This window comes from Artemia sp. Qi Xiang Cuo, chromosome 20, assembly GCF_049724085.1.
Source record: "Artemia sp. Qi Xiang Cuo chromosome 20, ASM4972408v1, whole genome shotgun sequence".
NCBI classification, from domain to species: Eukaryota; Metazoa; Arthropoda; class Branchiopoda; order Anostraca; family Artemiidae; genus Artemia; species Artemia sp. Qi Xiang Cuo.
The window spans coordinates 47542514-47564864 of record NC_142813.1 but is presented as its reverse complement, the minus strand read 5'-3'; the positions used below and the strand labels follow the sequence as shown (position 1 = coordinate 47564864).

General features: G+C 35.3%; 1 protein-coding gene across 1 annotated transcript in view; it reads right to left on the bottom strand.

Annotated features, from left to right (window-relative positions):
* Nucleotides 1-20500, bottom strand: part of LOC148940297 (MDS1 and EVI1 complex locus protein EVI1-A-like) — an 80003-nt gene extending 59503 nt beyond the window's left edge. Inside the window, exon 1 of the mRNA XM_089105871.1 lies at nucleotides 20389-20500. The gene's annotated coding sequence lies outside the window, so the exon portion shown is untranslated. The remainder of the gene's footprint in view (nucleotides 1-20388) is intronic.
* Between the last annotated feature and the right edge of the window lie 1851 nt (nucleotides 20501-22351).

Here is a 22351-nt window from a genome sequence, read left to right as displayed (position 1 = left end):
CCTTTTGTTTCCCTTTTTATTTTATTTTTTTTTTTTCCTTTCAAAAGTTGTTGTCTTTGTTGCTATTTTCGAAGAAGTTGTTGTTTCTGTTTTAATCTTTGAGTATGCTATCTTTCAGTTTCCACTTTTCCTACTATTTTGTATACTATTTAAGAGGTTGTTGCTTTTGTTGTTATTATTATCGTTTTGTCTCCTCTTTTCGTATTTTTGTGTACTCTGTCATTGTATATTTTGTATACGACGGGTTTTCAATATATATTATATATATTATTAACTGTAAAACTTCCTATGTTTCTATTTTACATTAAACATCGAGTTCTTACTTAAAAAAATATTATATGCAGGATCGTATCCAGAATTTTTGTTCAAGGGTGGGGGGCTGTATTTGTTTCGAGAGGGAGAGTATCAACAATTTCAAAAAAATCCAAAATTTGGGTACTTATGCATAATAACTAAACCATGCAGCGATATAGAGTGGACAAGGAAACCAGACACGAAACCAGACACACGGGTATTTGCTAGATACATTGATGGCAAAGCGTGGTTTCTCGTTGAGTTTACAATATTTAAACGATTGTTTTTTTTGGGTTTAGGGGGAGGTAACTAGGTTAGGTTAGATTACATATTTCATATATGTTACACTTACCCTCCCCCCTCCCCCCTATTGTGCAAATATATAGCCCAAAATTTGTTTCTAGACTATTTTATATTCATCCTATTTTATTTCATTAGCATAATCAAACTTGCCCTCTTTCGTGTATAGCGCTGGTTTAATTATAATACGTAATTACCCAAATTTGTTTATATTCATTTTTTGTTACGTTTTTAAGAGTCGGACAGGAATTTTTAGGGGAGGGGGTTCAAACACACCAGCCCTTCCTCTTGGATACCGTCTTGTTTACATGCTATTGCAATTTGGCACCTTACTAACTAAAAAAAATTGGATTTCATTTACACAGTCCTTGACACTTTAATGGCACTTATGCCGAATTTAGAACGGGCAACTTATATTGGTTTTCAGGATATTTTCGCTGATTTTTTGCCAGTATCAATTCCATCTTTTACTCTGGATGATTATATAACAAGTTAGCAAAATTTTACAACATTTTTCGTCCGTACAAATTTGAACATTGACAGTGCGGCTGTGATAATTAAAAGTGCGATATACGCCATTTTTGTAACTTTTCAGGAGAGCCAAAAAAGAGAATAAAGTTTATCGGGTCTGGTCCCTCTGAAGAATGAGATTACTGGAGATAAAAGAAACATATTCTAAACCAAATTTTTATGGTCTTTTCTGTGGTATAAATTACATTTAGATATTACAAGCGAATTCACAATTATTTCATTATATGGCGCATGTCTCCTTTTTCCTATAAATAAGACAATCCTCTTCTGTCAAAAGTATTCTGAGCGAATTCAAAATTATTTCATCCTATGGCGTCTCCTTTATCCTCTTCTGTCAAAAGTATTCCGAGCGAATTCAAAATTATTTCATTCTATGGCGTAGGCTATGTCTCCTTTTTCCTATAAATTAATTAAAAAAACTTTTTCCACAAATAAGTTTTTCAAAGAAAAGTAAAGAACTCCATTAAGCCAAAAATTAGCAAAAATTAAATCAAATAATCTACTAAGCGTGGAACTACCACAAATCAGCATCGATAAATAAATGAAACTCAAAACGAACAGAAATTATAATAAATAACCGAGTCAAACTCAAAACGAGCAGAAAATAACATTAGTTGGGCTCAAAACCTCTATGCCTCCCCAAGGCCAGAACATAATATGCACTTTACTGAAAAAAATATAAATGCTTTTACTTTTGTAACTTTAATAAATCAAATAAAATTAAGATTTTGATTACTAAATATCAGTATTTGTATATTAAACTGACAATGCACATTCATTTGTATTTTTTTTTCAGTAAAGTGCAAATTATTTTGCTCATTTCTTAAAAATCTGGACACAAATAGAAGTGTTTAATTTAGTTTCATACCTCGTCTAGTTGACCTGAAATGGAAAACTTGATACCATTCGCAAAAAAATCTGTTTAATTTCTTTGATAGCTTGGATACACTTACGCTATTTTGATTTGGTTCAATATTAAGAACAAAAGCAGCACCAAAAGTTTGAACATAGAACCCTCAGTCGTTCTTGGGATACTGCTTAGATGCTTTATTGCAGAATTAGCATTAACACAGTGAATTTTGATTTAATCTTTTGGCAACATTTATTTTTTAAACATAAATTCAAATGGGTGGGTGGGCGGGGGAGGGGGATTAGTTTTCTTCCAATAACTTTCGACTATTAAAAAGAGCATCAGCCCTTTCTATCCTCAATCGAATGAGCCCTTTTCGAAGTTCCTGCGACAACTCGTTCGATACAAAGTGCCTTGGTCTAAACAACAATAACAACAACAAAATAATACATTATACCCAGATCGATCTTTACTATAGACATGTCATGACTTCCAAACACAGTCGACCATTAAAGAGGGCCGAATAATTTCCAATTTTCTATCGTATGAGTCTAAGATGAGTTTCTACAATGGCAACTTCTATAAAAACCTTCTACGCCCCCATGATATATACTGCACTCCTAGCCCTAAAAAATGTGATGTTTGTTGTATTCTCCTTGGACAAAGTTTCCAGAAAATTCAACTACGCTACATAATATGGTTATCTAAAAATTTTGATTCGATGTGTTTGGGAACATGGTGGGCGTGAGAGAGGCGTTAGTCTTTCTCCAATCACTTTCAACTATTAAAAAAAGGCGATAGCCCTTTCAATTTCCAATCAAATGAGCCCTTTTGAAGTTTCTATGACAACACTTTCAATAAAAACTTATATGCCCCCAGGGGATAACTTACAACCCTCGCCCTGAGAGCTGGGGGAGTTGTCCTTCTCACAGACCTAATTTCCAGAACTTTCTGCTATGATGAACAAAATGGCTATCTGAAAATTTTGATTGGATGGGTTTGGGGGAATTGTGGGGGTGAGAGAGGGATTAGTTACCGTCCAATCACTTTCAACTATTAAAAAGGGCACTAGTCCTCTCAATTTCCAATTCAATGAGCCCCTTTTGAAGTTTTTAACATAGTCTCTATCATTAAAAACCTTATATGCCCCGAGGACGTTACTTATAACCTTTGCTCTATGGGCTCTGGGGGGTTTGTCATTCTCAATTACATAATTTCAAGAAATTTTAACTATGTTGAACAAAATTGCTAACTTTAAACTTTGATTGAATGTTTTTGGCGAAATGGTGGGCGTGAGAGGGAGGGGGGGGTTAATTACTCTCCACTCACTTTCGACTATTAAATGTTTTTGGGGTGGTGGCCTTGAGAGGGGGGGGGGTAATTACCCTCCAGTCACTTTCGACTATTAAATGTTTTTGGGGTGGTGGCCTTGAGAGGGGGGGGGTAATTACCCTCCAGTCACTTTCGACTATTAAAAAGGGCACTAGTCCTCTCAATTTCCAATCAAATGAGCCCCTTTTGAAATTTCTACAACAACTTTCTATATAAACCTTATATGCCTCCAGGGCATACCTTACAACCATTACACTGAAAGCTCTGATAGGCTTATCATCATAAAAGACCTAATTTCCAGAAATTTCGAATACGTTGAACAAAATGGATATCTCCAAATTTTGATTGGATGTGCTTGGGGATATGGTGGACGTGAGAACGGGGTTAGTTGCCCTTCAATCACTTTCGACTATTAACAGGCCAATAGCCCTTTCCATTTTCGAATGAATGAGCCCTTTTGAATGTTTTTACAACATCAATTTCAATAAAAACCTTACATGCTACCAGGGCATAACTTAAAACCCTTGTCCTGAGGGTTGTGGGGGGGGGATGGGTTGTCATCCTTAAAGACCTAATTACAAAAACTTTCAACTGCGTTGAATAAAATGGCTATCTAAAAATTTTGATTGGATGTGTTTGGGGAAAAGGTGGGCGTGAGAGGGGGGGGGGGTTAGTTGCTCTCAAATCACTTTCGACTATTAAAAAGGGCACTAGCCCTTCGAATTTCCAATCGAATGAGCCCTTTTTCAAGTTTCTATGACAAACGTTTCAATAAAAATCTTATATGCCCCCAGGACATAACTTATAACCCTTTTCCTGAAGACTGTGGAGGGAGTGTCCTGCTCAAAGGTATAATTTCCTGAACTTTAACCTGCGTGGAACAAAATGACTATCTAAAAATTTTGATTGGATATGTTTGGGGAAATGGTGGGCGTGGAAGGGGTGTTAGTTGCCTTCCAATCACTTTTGACTACTAAAAAGGGCACTAGCCATTTCAATTTCCAATCGAATGAGTCCTTTTTGAAGTTTCTACGACGACGCGTTCAGTAAAAACCGTACATGTCCCCAGGGCATAACTTACAACCCTTGCCCTGAGGGCTGTGGGGGGTGTCCTTTTCAAAAACATAATTTCTATCTGGAAATCCACAACACTGAACAAAATGGCTATCTAAAAATTTTGATTGGATGCGTTTGAGGAAAAGGTGGGAGAAAGAGGGGGGCTAGCTGCCCTCAAATCACTTTCGGCTATTAAAAAGGGCACTAGACCTTTGAATTTCCAATCGAATGAGCCCTTTTTCAAGTTTCTACGAAAAAGATTTCAATAAAAACTTATATGCCCCCAGGGCATAACTTATAACCCTCACTCCGAAGACTGTGAGGGGAGTGTCCTTCTCAAAGGTATAATTTCCTCAACTTTAACTGCGTGGAACAAAATGGCTATTCCAAAATTTTTATTGGATATGCTTGGGGAAATGGTGGGCGTGAAAGGGTGTTAGTTGCCTTCCAACTACTTTCGACTATTGAAAAGGGCACAAGCCATTTCAATTGCTAATCGAATGAGCCCTTTTTGAAGTTTCTACGACAACCCTTTCTATAAAAACTTTATATGCCCCCAGGGCATAATTTTCAATCCTTGTCCTGAGGGTTGTGAGGGGGTTGTCATCCTCAAAGACCTAATTTCCAGAATTTTAAACTACGTTAAACAAAATGGCTATCTCAAAATTTTGATTGGATGTGTTTGGGGAAAAGGTGGGCGTGAGAGGGGGTTAGTTACCGTCCAATCACTTTCAACTATTAAAAAGGGCATTTTTTGAAGTTTCTATGACAACGCCTTCTTTAAAAACCTTATATGTCCCCAGGGCATAGCTTACAAGCCTTACCCCGAGGGTTGTTGGGTAGTGTCCTCCTCAAAAACATATTTTCTATCTGGAAATCTACTATGCTGAACAAAACTGCTATCTCAAAATTTTGATTGGATGTGTTTGGTGGAATGATGGGCGTGGGGGGGGGGCTAGTTGCCCTCCAATCACTTTTGACTATTAAAAAGGGCACTAGCCCTTTGAATTTCCAATCGAATGAGCCTTTCTTGAAGTTTCTACGGCAATGCCTTCTATAAAAACCTTATATGCCCCCAGGGCATAACTTAAAACCCTTGCCCCGTGGGTTGTAGGGGAGTGTCCTCCCCAAAAACATTTTTTATCTGGAAATCAACTACGCTGAACAAAATGGCTATCTCTAAATTTTGATTGGATGTGTTTGGGGGAATGACGGGCGCGTGGGGGGGGGGCTAGTTGCCCTCCGATCACTTTCGACTATTAAAATGGGCACTAGCTCTTTGAATTTCCAATCGAATGAGCCTTTTTTGAAGTTTTTACGACATTATTCCGTATAGCATACATAGCATACATTATTCCGTATAAATAAAAAATATCATGGCGGCGTTGTTTCTGCATTAAATTTTAATCAAAAACGAACAAAGAATAATTTAAAAAGAACAAAGTTTTTCCAAGGGAAGTAAAGAGCGAAGTTGAAACTTAAAACGGACAAAAATTATTACTTCACAGCATATTTAATATATATTAATATAACCAGTACACACAAACCAACTAATTATGTTTCCCTATGCTTTTATGCTTATACAAAACTAGCGCTTTACTGAAAACACAAAATAATATAGGAGTTTTGGTACAGTAAAAGCAAACCAATTAAGGACAATTTTTATAAAATCAAAATATTATCCATTCATTTAAGGATTAATCCCTTTTAAGATAAAGCAACAATCCATTTTAGGGTTTTCTTTATTTTGTAAGTTTAATTTGGTATCGCTTCTGCAAAAGGCTCAGTTCAATGACTGGCTCTCGTTTTGATTCTTAAAAGGACATGTCATGATTAATTTGTACACAAGTTCGAAGTAAGGCCATCTTGATATAATTAGGACTATAGACTAGCTTTAGAATTTATATCATAGCTTGAAATTCACTCTTGTATTGAGAGAAATAATCGGATTTCCAGAGTTCATATTATATCTATTTGATCTTCATTTCAAGTGATACTAAACATATTTTTTACAATCTAAGACTGTATATTACCCACTAGTGGTGTTATAGCTGGTGAGAGCAAAATGCTGCTTGATAAATCAATCTAATATTTCTGTATGCTGTTCAGTTACTTTGTGGTTGTTAAAAAATATTTAGTTTTACGCTTATGTTTTTAAGATAATTTTGATTGTATACTGAAAGTTCCTTATGTCACAACTGGTGTAAGACTATGAAAAGCTTTGTAGATTCGTTTAGTGTTGTCAGGCTACATACTCAATTTTGGCTCTTAAATCAATAATCCTGTTTTTTATACTTGACTTTTGTGTTTTCAGTAAAGCACTAGTTTTGTATAAGCATAAAAGCATAGGGAAACATAATTAGTTGGTTTATTTGTACTAGTTATATTAATATATATTAAATATGCTGCGAAGTAATAATTTTTGTCCGTTTTAAGTTTCAACTTCGCTCTTTATTTCCTTCGGAAAAACTTTTTTTTTTAATTAATACTGCCCAATAACCAATACTATATGTTAACATTGGGTAAAGTTCATAACTTTCAGCCCTCCCCCCGGGGCCTTTGGGGGATTAAGTCATCCTAAAAGACGTATTTATCCCATTTTCGACCATGCTGAACAAAATGGCTATCTCAAAATTTGATCGGATGACTTTGGGAAAAATATAAGCGTGGGAGGGGGCCTAGTTGCCCTCCATTGTTTGGGTCCCTTAAAAAGGGCACTAGAACTTTTAATTTCTGTACAAAAGAGCCCTCCCACGATATTCTACGACCACTGGGTCGATACGATCACCCCTGGGAAAAAAAAAACAAATAAACACGCATCCGTGATCTTTCTTCTGGCAAAAAATACAAAATTCCACATTTTTACAGATAGGAGCTTGAGACCTTTACAGTAGGGTTCTCTGATACGCTGAATCTGACGGTGTGATTTGCACTAAGGTTCTATAAGTTTTAGGGGGTCTTTCCTCCTTTTTTCGAAAATCAGGCAAATTTTCTCAGGCGCGTAACTTTTGATGGGTAGGACTAAACTTGATGAAACTTATATATTTGAAATCAACATGAAAGTCTGATTCTTTTGATGTATCTTTTCGTATCAAAATCCCGTTTTTTAGAGTTTCGGTTACTATTGAGCCGGGTCGCTCCTTACTTACAGTTCATTACCACGAACTGTTTGATTATCACAGCCGAATGCGTTGATTAACAGATACTAATGCAACTTCAAAGGAAAAGTACACCCTCTTAAGCTTTAGGTGCCAAATATTGTCAGCTTATTTTCTGAAACTCATTCTCTACCTTTTTGGTACTTGTACATTATATGGTACACACGAAAGAAGTCAATGTTTGGTTAATGCTAATGAAATATAATAAAATAGGATGAATATATAATAGTATAGAAACAAATTTGGGCTATATATTTGTACATTAGGGGGAAGGGTAAAGCATAGCATATATTAAATATATAGCCTAACCTAACCTAGGTACCTTTTCCCCCCTAAACCCCAAAAAACAACAGTTTAACTATTGTAAACGCAAAGACCAACCACGCTTTGCCGTCCATTTATCTCTTGCAAATACTCGTTTTAAGGGTATCCATTAGTAGTTCCTTATACAGTATATAGCGTTGTGTAGAATAAAATGGACAAGTACCCTTTTTATTAGGCACCCTCTACTACAAAAAAAAACTATATAACCGCATCTTCATTTGAAATTGAATCCCTAATTTTTAGCTTTTTAAAAGATAGACCTATATAGGTTTATGTAAGTTTCCACTTAGCCAGTTCAAACATTCTGATTTAATTTTCACTGTCCTTAGTACTTTGAAGGATCCGCCTTTTAACTCTGGCTGATTATTATAGATCATTGATAAAAAGTTACTCTGTCATCACATTTTTAATTTATTGCTCCTTTATTCAACACTTTTGGACCCCTATGGTCACAAAATGCCGCCAAGTGAAACTAGATCTCAACGCGATTTTATCAACAGCAACAAAAAAAATCACTATAGTCAGCACTTATGAGGAACGCACTTCAATTGAAGCAAGCTCCAGTGATTGATTATTGAGCTAGTTAATTTTTTGCTGAAGAAGCGTCCATCAACAAAAAAGGGTAGAGATAATTGCCCATTCTAAACTCGACAAAAATACCATTAAAATACCAAAGACAGTGAAAATGAAATATTATTGTCGGAACTGGTTAGGTTAAGTGGAAATTTCCATAAAATATGTATGCATCTTAAGAATAAAAAACAGAATTTATCTTTTAATGTAAAAAAACAACGTTTGGAATTCTGCAGTTTATGCTAATAGCAGGTGAAACATCAGCTTTGGCTTGAAGCCAAATTGGGTGAAAAATCAGCTTTGGCCTGAAGACATGAAAATATTTTTTTTTGTAGACAAAAACAAAAAAATAAAATAATAATAGTTGAATGAAAGGACTCGAGTGAAATAAAAAAGTAAATTTTGTAATTTTGTAGATAGTAGCTTTAAAGTTCTCAGACATGTTGAATCTCATTACCTAATTTACAAATTTTCAAATTATAGGCTAAAAAATTTTCATGGTAAATAACTTTTGAATGGTAACATTAAATATAATAAATTTTACATATTTGGGATTGTCATTAGCAAAGCAGTGGCACCAATTTGCGTAAATTTAGGGGGGAGTGGCAAATACGTATTTTTCAATATAAATGGGGGTTCATTTGTCGTTTTAAAAAAAAATGAAAATAGCAAAAAAAGCATTTTACACTAAAAATAGCCCCCCCCCAAATGGCATTTTTCAAAATCAGGAGGGGGAGAACAAAAAAATAGGGGGAACAGCCCCCCTGAAGTTGACAACACTGACAATAAGAAGTGTCTCTATTAAAGGATATTTTTTTTTTGTGTGCTCATACTATTATCAATTTTTTTTTCAAAATATATATTTCTTAACAATTTTTTTTTTATAGTTTTGGTTAATAATAATAAGGGGTCACTCTTTACTTACAGCTTGTGACAACGAAATCCTTGATCCATTTTGAGATTACGTACATACAGATTTAATGTTTGGGCGATATCACCTCCACAATAGCTGCATAAACAGTGTTCCGACCACCCCTTATGGTCGATAGGGCTAATAGTCGAAATGATTTAAATTGTCGATAAGATCGATAGCGGTAATACCTTGCGGCCATATTGTTTTCACTCAATAAAGTGACAACTTTTAACTAATATTTGCTTCTTTGAAGTTTGCATAATATAATCGATAAAAAAATAGAACTATATATTTAATAGCTACATAATGCAGAAAAGGGTTGTATTACAATACACGTGTGCCGTGACACTTGGTGTATAACGTTGTAATTTATTAAAGGAAAATTAAAAGAATAAAAAGACCAGGGTATTACTTTCAGTAACATTCGTGCTAACACCCAATAGGATATGTTATTAACTACCTATTTAGCAATAATTTGATATAATTTATAACCGCGCCGCTTGCTGTGTTAACTATCATAATGTGAGCAGTGCTCACCGAATATTTTACATATTTATGAGTGTTCTTTGTATTTTAGTCCAATCTCAAACACTATAGCAGGTACCGATCATAAAGATTATGTCAGCGTTGCCAGGTCAGAACTAAGAGGAAACTAGAAAGTTTTGGTACTTCTTTGCTGACTCTACTAGTGGCGGCAACTCACCAACGATTTAGGGGGGAGAGAAAAATGTATTTTCGAAAATCTAGGGGGTGTGGTTTATTTGATCGTTATTTCTTTGAGTTCTTTTAATGAAAAATGCCAAAAAAGGCATTTTTCAATGAAAATACCCCGAAAAAAGGTGATTTTCAAAATTTAGGGACCACATGCCCCCCTGTTCCTCTCAGTTGAAACCATTGGGCTCTACTGAACAACAAAAGGATTGTTTTGAGAACAGGGGAGTAATTGGCTATAGGGAAGGGAGCAACTGCCTCCAGACATTAGTTCCCCTTAGACCACAGTTTGCTCCTCCCCCAACCAGCTGAGTGGCTCAATCCCGCTTTCTAGGACTATAATGAGAGAAAAGGAATGAGATGGCTAGGGGCACGTTCTGCGAATGAAGAATTACATATTTCCAAGGATTGCCCTCTTCGGCCAACCGTCTAGGACTAAACGGAAAGCGGGTTGCCCGCAGTTGGGGTGGGAGGATGTCATAAACAAAGACTTAAAGGAAATGGGAACTTCCTGGAAGGGTGTAAAGAGGGAGGTTTTGAATAGATTGGGATGGAGGGGAGCGTGCGTAGCTGTGTTGGCCCCATATGGCTTGGTGCTACGGTGAGTTGTTGTTAGTAGTAGTAGTGGAAATCTTGTTAAAACTAAGATAAGCCTGCATATTTCAAGCATCCACAGAAATGGGTCAGTTTTCCTTAGTATATCTTTACCTTTTACTGTATAGTCTAGTCTATCAGTTTTCAGTGTCATTTTCACTGGATTTGGGAAAATTGGCTGAAACTGCTCCCCCCAGGATTTTGACAAAATTACACCACTGTTTGAGTAGTGAATATATTATAAACCTTGTGTAAACATCTACAACAGAGTGAGGTTAGGGGGACTTCTCAACGTGTACCTCAACACCAAGATCTGTAGATTTCGAAGACTTTACCAGCTTTTTTCGAGGAATTGTACCTGTTTTCAATTCAGCTCCTCCCAGAAGCGTTGGGCCCTCAGGGAATAAACTCCCGCCTACCTGCTTACATTTGAGGCCACCTTAAAGGAAAGAACCCATCCTCGATAACCCTTAACAGACGTAAAATAGCATGAATAAATTTGTTTTTCTGTTTTTCTGATTATTTTTCTGGGCAAAGAGGGACAGTGACAAACTTATTAAAATAAAAAAGAAAAGAAGGGAAACCCGAAAGTAGTGAACAATAAATTTATTGCAGCTGTCAGCTAAGGCTATCTCCTCTCACTGGTGCCAAAATGGGGCACCCAGGAGATAAAAAACCAACAGAGAAAAAAATCTCAGTGCAAAAAACAAAAAAACAATAAACGAGACTGTGGCCAGTGGAGAAAAAGATGAAAAATGTAAAACAAACGCAGATATTTTGCCTGTATCAAAACAAGACGCCTTGTTTTGATACAGACGAAAAATCCGCGTTGTTTTACATCTTTCGTCTTTTCTGCAACTGACCGCAGTCTCGTTTGTTGTTTTTCTTTTTTCAGTGAGATTTTTCTCTCTGTTGGTTTTTTTCATGGCTGGCAAGTTCGGCTTAAGATCTTTCATTACCCAGGAGACAGGGACACAACCCTGAAACGCTACTTGAGACGGATAAGTGGTCTTCAAAGTAAACTGGGCCGCATCCATTGATTTTTTATTAGGGGTGGGAGAAGGTACAAAAGGATTATTTTATGGATTATAAAAGGATTATAGGGATGGGGGTTTACAAAAGCTCTGAACACACTTTTCAAGGGGGTGGGGGTTCAGACCCCCTCCCCCCTGGATATGGCCTTGAAAGTAAATAAAAATATATATCCGAAGTAAAAAAGTTAAAAGTGTTGTATGGATCTCATTCATTTTTATTGTAATACCTTTTATCATTATTAAAGTTGGTATAAAATAAAATGATCGAAATCTCAACCAAACCTTTGAAAAAAAGCCCAAAAAGCCCAAATTTTTGTTAATGAATTTGTTTTCCCTGTCCAATGATGTATCTGAAATCGAATAAACGCTGCAGCTGGTAAAGCAGGAGGCAAACCTGCAAACCTAGAAAGCAAGTCTGGAAATTCGAAAAGTGAGGCACGCTATTTACCAGCTGTTTGGCAACTTTGTTCCTCAAATACTACCTCCTCTGCTTTCAACCCTGCCTCTTATACCTTCAACTCTTATTATTTAGTATATTCTTAATAATGCTAGTAGCACATAATCAGATTTATTTCGTTTGAGAAGTGGGAGGCATTTCTCCCTAGATTTGCCCAGATTTTGAATTTTTTTTGTGTGTGTTATCATTGAAAACATTGAAAGAACAACACATTTGTCCCCCGTAGATTTTGAAAAATACTTTATCCCCCCCCCATTTCCTCCCCACATTTTGCGAATTGATACCATCGACTTAATGTATGTATTTCAGCAAAGGTATGATTTTAAAGGTCTCTTGCTAGGCGTTATGTCTATTTGTGGTATTATGTGTACAGGGGCGTCAATTCAGAAAAATGGGGGCCAAGAGCGACAGGATTTCCCCATAGATTTCCCTCCCGTCTAGATTTTTTTTTTAGTAATTTCATCAAAAAACTAGAAAACAACGAAACTATCCCCTCTCCCGTCTTGATTTTGATAAATAAATTTGGCCCACCGTCCTAATAAAAGACATGTACAGTATAGTGACAAAAAAAAAAAAAAAAAATTTGACTTTTTTGAAGTTATTATTAAGAACCAGTTGCTGGTACAAAGAAGGATTTTCTTGGCAAAAAATCAATAGGAAAATTGACTTAGAGAGGTGTATTTTTTTACCAAGCTTTGCCGAAAAAAAGAGGAATAAAAAAAAAGACTTCGAATGAAATGAAAAAAAATGAAAACTTCTAATTGTCTTTAGAATTAGATTGAATTCAGGAAAATGGATTGAACAAAATCTATGGAGTGGGCCCGAGTTTAGGAATATAGACGAAGAATTCCAGTTCGCAAACATGGTACATAACACCTTTTGAGTTATGGGAGTTGCTTCAATTAAAAAAAAAGCCCAAAAAACAAATGAAACTTTGTCCGAAAAAAACATTTTCGTATATTATGTTTTCATGTAAGTATTTTCTCTTTTTGTACTTATTTTTATTATTACTTATGTTTATGGTACTATATACAAATTTGTGTAATATATAATAATACAGGTTTGTATGTTTGATAATAATATTTACAAAAAAATAATACATTTATGTATTTGATGTTGTTATTATTCACGTACATATTTAAAAGCATCTGAGAGGAAAGCTGATTGTTATGTTTTGCAACGAAAAAATCAGGTACAACTGGCATAATCAAAAAGGGTAAAAACGAGTCGATATTCCTGTTTTAAACAATTTTAGACATAGGCATCTAACAAGTTATTATTAGTGATAAACAGGTTTTCAGGATTTCGTGTTTTTCAAGTGTTTGCTTATGAAACTTGTCTTTTTGTTTTGTTTTCAATCAGCAAAAGCCTGTTGCTTATTTAATGACAAGGACGATTCAAGGGTTAAAAATAATCATTGTTTACATTTGGTCGCTTAGTGCAAAGCATAGCACACACATAGTATGGGTAACTTGTAAGAGACAGAAAATATAAGACATATATTGCATTTTCTTCAGTTGAATAATAATAACAGTCAATTTAATTGGTATGATTGGTTTCTGACAAAAAAGCGAGACACCTAAATGCCGAGACACCTAACACTAGATGGCGTTGGTGGTTTTCTTTCTCGACACTAGCGCCAGTTTCCACTCTTGTAAGTTACCTATATTCATATTAGAGGTGAAGGTATGATGTGAATCTTCCCTGTTTTTTAAAGCTGAAAAAAAGGAACTGCTACTGTCAATGAACATCGTAAAAAACCAATTTTTTATGGGGGTGGATGACCCAAAGTCACAATTTTTGCCCCGTTCATCCCTCTTCAGGCATGTATGAGAAATCTGGTTCGATACAACTTTCAGGGGTTATAATAAAAGAAAGGTGGGCTACGATGGCTAGGCCCAAGGCAGTATCACGGGGGAGGGTTAGAGGATTTGACCCCCTCCCCCCTCTGAAAATGTTTTTTTCTCTGAATCGTTAAATCATAACAAAAATGCACACAAATAAATTTTCATGCGTTTTTAAAAGTTTTTTTATAAGCTTCCCCCTCCCCGAAAAAAGGTACTTGTGCCCTATCTGGTACCCACCGCTTTAACTATATCAAGGAAACCAGACACGAAACCCACCAAACGGGTATTTACAATAGAGAAATGGAATGCAAAGCGTGGTTTTCATTGCGTTTACAGTATTCAAACTGTTGTTTTTTGTGGTTTAGGGGGGGGGGGTACCTAGGTTAGGTTAGGGTACATATTTAATATAGGCCTATGCTATGCTTTAGCACCCCCCAACCCACCCCAAATATGCAGATATATAGCCCAAATTTGTTTCTAAATTATTATATATTCATATATTCATCAGGTGGTTAGGGGCTGGGCTAGGTATTAAATATGATGCGTTCTGGACGGCCTGCTTTCCATAATTCTCTGTTGTAGTTTCCATAATTTTGTTTCTAAAGTATTATATTTTCATCATATTTTGGTATATTTCATTATGATTAACTTCACTTCTTGAGTGTGTTCGGGGTACCGACGTCAAAAAAAAAGAAGTAAAGTAAGGTCGACTACCATGAAGAACCATCACCCGGAAATTTCCCAAGGGGATGGGGCAAGTGCTGCTTGACGCTTCGTACTTTACCAAGATTTAAAAGAAAACATGTTTCAGTTTTCCATCATTTCCATCATTTTAAATGCATTTTTGTTTCCCAGAGGGCGCTATTGGCACAACCCTTTTCATGTCTGTGTGAAGGAGTTCTATTGAAAGCTTTGTTGATTTTTACTTTTGAATTTCTTAAATTAAGATTGTGAGTACAGCCAACAGAGAACGTGAGCCAGTGAGTCAGAGCAAATGCCAATTTTATAGACTACATTTGAAGTGGGGTAATTAATTCTGAAATTCTGGATAAGGAAACTTTTCCATTAAACATGTATCTAAAAATGGGAGAGGAACAATTCATCATACAAATTTAAATATGAAATAAGATGATTAATATACTGAAGTAAATTTTGTGCTATTAGCAATTGCCAAAATAGTTTAGGGCTGGCTGATGTTAAGTGTCAAAACCATTGCTTCCTCTTCGAGATTAATTGAGTTAACAAACAATGCGTATAAATCAAGCAGTGGGTAATTTTAAAGTTACTTGTCTATCCAAAGATCAATCATACTACTGCTCCAAATAATTATGAATTTCTTATTTTTGACTTCCCTTTTTATGAATGGAACTGGCGAGTTTAGTTTAAGTTATACTAACAGCCCTGTGAAGAGATTTCATCAGAGGGGGTGCCACTTTCCGGAGATGGATGGTATTAAAACTAGAAAAAGGCAAAAATAAATTAAACTTCATGAGGAAATAATAATTGGAAACCTAACGTAAGTTATAACAAATTTGAGATTTCTGGAGAAAAGAAAAACGGAATGAAGGGAAATAATGCATTTATATTCCTTACTACAGGTCGTATCTACAATTCTACTGGTAGCAGTGTGGCACAGCCACGTAAACAGCACAGCCAAGTTGAGCAAACACATCTAAACAAATGTAACATACCTTATTAAAAAGTATTGTTCAAACCTTGACCCGTTACTCTACTCCATTTCTAATTGACATTACTGAATGGCAGGGCAGTATCCAGGATTTTTTTCGGGGGGGGGGGCTTCACGAAGAAAGACTTTAAAAATGCATCAAAAATTTGTTTATGTTCATTTTGTTAAGTTTTTACGAGTTGGAGAAACATTTTTTTTTGGGGGGGAGGGGTAAACTCCCTACCCCCTAGATACGACCTTGCTGACTAGTAAGAGTTAAAATACTCTTTTGCTGTAGCATGTCCCTTGTATTTTATTACAACAAGTGTTTTTTAATTGCTATAATGTTCTAAAGAAGCGGTTTACATAATTTAGTGACTTTTAACCAGTAGTAGGTTACCCTATAATCATAACCAGTGGCAAATCCAGAGGGGAGGGGGCGAGGGGGGCACGCGCCCCTCCTTAACGTAGTATAAAGTGGTGTAATTTACTTAATTAACGCAAGATTGCGTTAACTAAACGTGATCCTAATGCAAGTTCATCGGGTCGACCTATTTTGTCCCCCCCCCCTAAAAAATCCTGGATCCGCCCCTGATCTTAACTGTTGAATAATAGCCAAATAGTTATTTATTAAACGACAGGTTAAAACCATAAGACTACAAAAAGGACAAGCTACAAAAACTTGCACCGAGGACTCGGGCATCAATTGGGAGGGGGTGTCTATTGGCATTTATGCCAACTAGATTTCCATCCCCTCAAAAGCTTTTAGGAAATGATTTTTTTTTGTATTTTCCTAAAAGAATATTGAAAAAACACAAAATCGCTCACCTTACACTTTGAAAATACATTTACCCCTTCCCTACAATACTATGCAGAGAGGGGGTAAATGTATTTCCAAAGAATAAGTAGAGCAATTTTGTGTTTTTTTCTTTGGAGTTTTTTTTTATTTTTTTTCATTTTTTTGACGGGGACTATATAAACATTAAGATAAATTTGCATGCCAAAAGGAAAAATCATCATAGGTCAGCAATTCTGAGACTCTACATATCACACCACTCCACTAAATTCCCCCTCACAACAACTGAGGGATAGTAACCATGATCGTATCCAGGAGGTTCACCTACCCTTGATTTTTGTTTGACTTGTAAAAAAGTAATTAAAACCCATATGAACTAATTTGTTCCGTTTTGTAATTTTTTTTGCAACCTCTCTCTCCTGAACAAAGACTCCTGAGCAGGCCTGATTTTATACATGTAGTCTATACCAAATAACACCTTTTGTTTTTGCAGCATACGGAAAAGATGGAAAAGTACGCTTATCTTGGAAACCGTGGCATCAATTCACGAAAATTCAAGAGGGAGGGGTAAATGTATTTTTCATAATACAGGGGAGGGATAATTTTTTTAATTTACCAGTAAAAATACCAAAAAAGAAGGTTTAAATCAAAACACTCAGAAAAAAGTGTTTTTCAAAATCTAGGGGGGCTGGTGGAAAAATCTAAGAAGAGCAGGGCAAGTCACCCTATCTCCTAATTAACGCCGTCGTTAGGAAACTCTTGATATGGTTCTCATAATGCCATCAAAGCGGTAGTCACAAAAGAATCCTAAGCGCCATATTCGGAAGTAAATATGCGCCAATTAAGTTTTATAAACATTTGACTTTTGGCAAATTGTGTGCTAAACCTTAGCATTGCGGTCATTATATAGATTTTAGCCATAGATATGATTAAAAACGTAAATGATAGTATATATTTATGTTGTAAAATAACTCTATTACGTGTTAGTGAAAAGCGTTTTTAACTGAATAAGGAACATCATTTGAGATGGAAAAATAATCTTAACAAGATACTCATAAAGTGAGATTAGTTCTATACTATTCAAGCTATAAAGAAAGGAAATTACAACATGCAACGACGAAGAAATAATTACTAAGGTGATAAAGTTGAACAAGAACTGATCTAATCAATCTGTTCGACTAACCATATTCGGGGTACTCGACGCCTCCTCAGTTGGCTGATAGGGAACATCTAATTGATATGGGGGCACCTCCTGGTAGGAAGGAGCGGACCAAGGGGTAAACCAGTCTCAAAGGGTCTTTAAAAATAGCTGAAATACTCACGTTTGGGGATCAAAAATTAAGGCAGAGGTCACGGTTTATTCGTAAAATGTTTTTACAATGTCGGATGAAAATAAAACTATACCCCTCCTCCTAACATTGAAACTAAAAACATTAGGCCTGAATGATTTCGAAATTTTAATATTCCCTAGTAGTTTTCAGCTTCAATAAAAGTAACTCACGCCATATTTTCCTAAACAATTCCTGGCTCGGATAAAACCGCTTACCCGAGAACCCACTGGTAATTCAGTAGTCAATTGGGAAATAATTCCTGATCGATTTTCAGAACCCTTCAATTTTTATAAATATTACCAATTTGAATAGAAGCTCTTCGTCCCAGAAAATTTGCCGAGTGTATTCGGCAATCTCCCGATACAATTTTCGGAACTCCTGAGCTTCTTTGAACAATTCCCGACTTTGTTAGAAGTCACTTGCCTCAAAATCCCTTGGTAATTTTATCTTGGAATATATTTGCTATTATTCTTGATTGTTTATCAGAACCCTTTAATTTTTCTGAGTAATTCCCAATTTGAATAAAAAATAATTGCCCTAAAACCCTTTGTTTAATGAATTTAGCAATTAAATTCCTGGTAAATAGTTCCTGATTAGTTTCCAGAATATCTCAATTTTCCCGAGTAAATCCTGACCTGAATTAGAGTCACTCACCTCAAAACTCCCTGGTAATAAATGTATTTGGTAATCTATTGGTAAATAATTCCTCATTGGTCTTCGGAATAATTTTATTTTCATAAGAAAATCCTGATTTGAATAAAAACTACTCACTTCAAAAGCCTTTGCTAAATATAATTGGTAATATACTGGCAAGAAAAGTTGGATTAACTTTTAAAACTCTTTTATTTTTCTTAGTAATCACCAACCTAAATAAAAGTCAAAAACCTCAAACCCCCTTGATAGCTTATCTCAAACTTTTTGGTAAGTGCAATTGGTAATTCAATAATCCATTTCTATAATTCTCGGTTGATTTTGAAACTCCTAAATTTTCCTGAACAATTCCCGACTTGAATAAAATTCGTTGATCTTGTGGCTCTTCTGTAACTTTATTTTGTAATTCAGTTATGCCTTGGTAATTTGGAAAAATAATTTCTGATTAGTTTTTGGTACGTTTAATTATTTTTAGGGATTTCCAGCTTGAATAAAAGTCACTCACCTGAAAACCCCTTGGTAAATGTATTTGGCAATATATTGGTAAATAACCCCTAATCAATTTTTGTAACTCTTCAATTTCCCTGAATAATTCCCAAATTGAATAAAGTCAATCAACTGAAAACCTGGTAATTGTATTTGGTAGTATTTGGTAATTCCTGATCGATTTCAGAAACTCTTAAATTTTCTAAGTAATTACCGACTTGATTTAAAAGTCACTCAGCTGAAAACCCCTTAGTAAATTTATTCTGTAATCAGGTAAGAACGCTTCAATATGCCTTAGTAATAATTCCTGATGAATTATTGGAACTCCTTAATTTTCCTGAATAATTCCCAAGTTGAATAATAGTCATTGATTTGAAAACTCTTTGGTAATTCAGTTATGGATTGGTAATTTGGAAATATAATTCCTGATTCGATTTTAGAGCTCTTTATTATTTTTTTTTTTTTTAATTTCCCGCTTTAATAAAAGTCACTCACCTTAAAACCCCCAGGTAAATATATTTGGTAATACATTTGTAAATAATTCCTGATGAATTTTTGGTACTCTTTAATTTTCCTGAATAATTCCCAAAATGAATAAAAGTCATTGATTTGAAAACTCTTTGGTAATTCAGTTATGGATTGGTAATTTGGAAATATAATTCCTGATTCGATTTTAGAGCTCTTTATTATTGTTTTTTTTTGTAATTTCCCGCTTGAATAAAAGTCACTCACCTTAAAACCCCCAGGTAAATATATTTGGTAATACATTGGTAAATAATTCCTGAGGAATTTTTGGTACTCCTTAATTTTCCTGAATAATTCCCAAGTTGAATAATAGTCATTGATTTGAAAACTCTTTTTTAATTCAGTTATGGATTGGTAATTTGGAAATATAATTCCTGATTCGATTTTATAGCACTTTATTATTGTTTTTTTTTTGTAATTTTTCGCTTGAATAAAAGTCACTCACCTTAAAACCCCCAGGTAAATATTTACCAAATCATATTATTCAGATACGACTAAAGTGAATATACCACTCGATGCCTTTTTTATGCTCTTTACGAATATAATAATCATTTTTGCTGGAAATGAATTTTAGCCCCCTCCCCTATATATAACAATTCAGGATATATATTTGCATATTAGGTGAGTTGGGGGAAATTTTAAACTTACCTTTCAGTTACATCATAAACAAAATTACCCCTACCCCACTACTGTGCAAATATATACCCTGAATGGGTATATATAGGGGTGGGGCTAAAATTCATTTCCGATAAAAATGATTATTATATTTGTAAAGAACATAAAAAAGGCATTAAGTGGTATATTCACTTTAGTCATAACTCAATAATATGATTTGGTAAATATTTACCTAAACCCCCAGGTAAATGTATTTGGTAATACATTGGTAAATAATTCCTGAGGAGCTTTTGGAACTCCTCAATTTTCCAGAATAATTCTCAGGCTGAATGGAAGTCACTCACCTCAAAACCCTTTGGTAAACATTTATCCATTAAATCTTCCCTACATTCATGCTCACTTTGCAATTGCAAACTATCTTACTATTCTTAGGCGGCTGACACAATTGTGATCTAATTCAAACGCATCTTAGTGGCTGAAACGACCACACCCTTCGGGTTGTGACTGTTTTATTCAACTTCACTTTCTATAAAGTATTCTTAATTATTGACAATGAGACCGTTCACGCTTTATTCATCTCATCTGGGTATTTTATCTTCAATTCGGATGTTTTATTTTTATTGGTTTCGGCTTCATTAAATCTAGTAGTATAATTTGACCTTTAGATAATATAGAAGCGTGAATTTGGCTTTTTTTTCATTGAAAAACCACACGTTCCGCATATTGAAAGCAGTTGATGAGTGCTGAAAAAAAAAAAAAATTAACATTCTAATTTTGAGAAGTTGTTAAAATAGGGTTCGTGGGTAGGATAGTTTCCGTTGGATATTTTTCGAAGTCTAATAATAAAAAAAACCCTTCAGGTGGTCCAGGGCCGTATCCAGAAATTTTTCATGAAGGGAGGGTTAAAAAATAATTTTTTCCTTGGGGGGGGGGTACAAAAAAACAACTAAAAAACACGTCGAAAATGTTTTTATATTCACTTTTTGTTACGTTTTTACGAGTCGGACAAAAACTTCGGAGGAAAGGGGGGGGGGTAAAACCCCCTATCCCCTTTAGATACGGCCTTGATGGGGTCCAATAAGGAAAGAAAAAAAATTGCGTAGCCCAACAAAAACATTACATTTTATTTTGTAATTTTAATGAGAAGTCCCTATAATTCAAGAGAATATAGGATTTGGGAGGAGGACTAGCCCCCAAAGCCCTTTGGTTAGCGTCAAACAGGAGCTCTCTCTTACTAATTGAAAAATGTTTGATTGTAGAATGAAATATTACATTCACGTGCATGTATACAAAGAGAGCGAGCGGAGGGCAGCATTCCGTATTACCAATTATGTTCCAAAAATATGTGACTCCTAAAAAAATTGGATACCCTTTCCCCTTTTTATAATTCTTAACTAAGATAATTAATTAAATTTGGTTTCAACATATATCCTGTTTGATTCTTAAATACTTACTACTTACACTTACTACTTACACTACTACTTACACTTACTACTACTACTGCTATTAAAAATTCACAGCAGAACCAAGCCGCCTGAGGCCAACATAGCTGCGACCGCTCCTTCTCCACCCCGATATATTCAAAGATTCTCTCTTAACACCCTCCCAGAAATTCTAATTTGCTTTACATACTTGGTTACAATCTTTTCTCATCCCCCTTTGGGGACGACCTGCTTTTCGTTTGGACTTAGATGGATTCCTGAAAAAGATGATCTTTGGCAATATGTCTACTTTTTTCTACAAAGCCTGTCCTTTCCATCTTGACCTTTCTCTCAGTATAGCCCTCGTAAGTGGAATATAACCAAATTTTTCCTACAGCTTGGCGTTTTAAAAACGGTCAGATAAATACACAGTACATATATCTAGACAGTACGATCATCTCCTGTCTCAATTCTCAACCATTAGTCAAAGCCGGATCGCGATGTAGCTCCTCCGGAGAACATATAAACCAAGAGCAACATAAGCGACATTAGATTTTTTCATGGATAGCACTCGTCTGGCATCGGTATGAAAAGCCTGGAGAACAGGAAAAGAAATAAGACAAATCGAGCGTCTAGGGCATGGGTCGGCAACCGTTTGTTGTGAAAGGGCCAAAAGTTTACGTTGGGATATTACGCGGGCCGCACTTAGCTCACAGGTCATTAAACTGTAGTCTAGTATTGTAGGTATACTATAATAAGTAGAGTACATCTACAATATTTATATACAAGTATTTTAGGTTTAAAAATAAAACGCTTAATGTATATTTCTACTACATTTATTGTAGTTAATACAATCTAATGAGGTTTTCGTTGTTGAATTTGACTT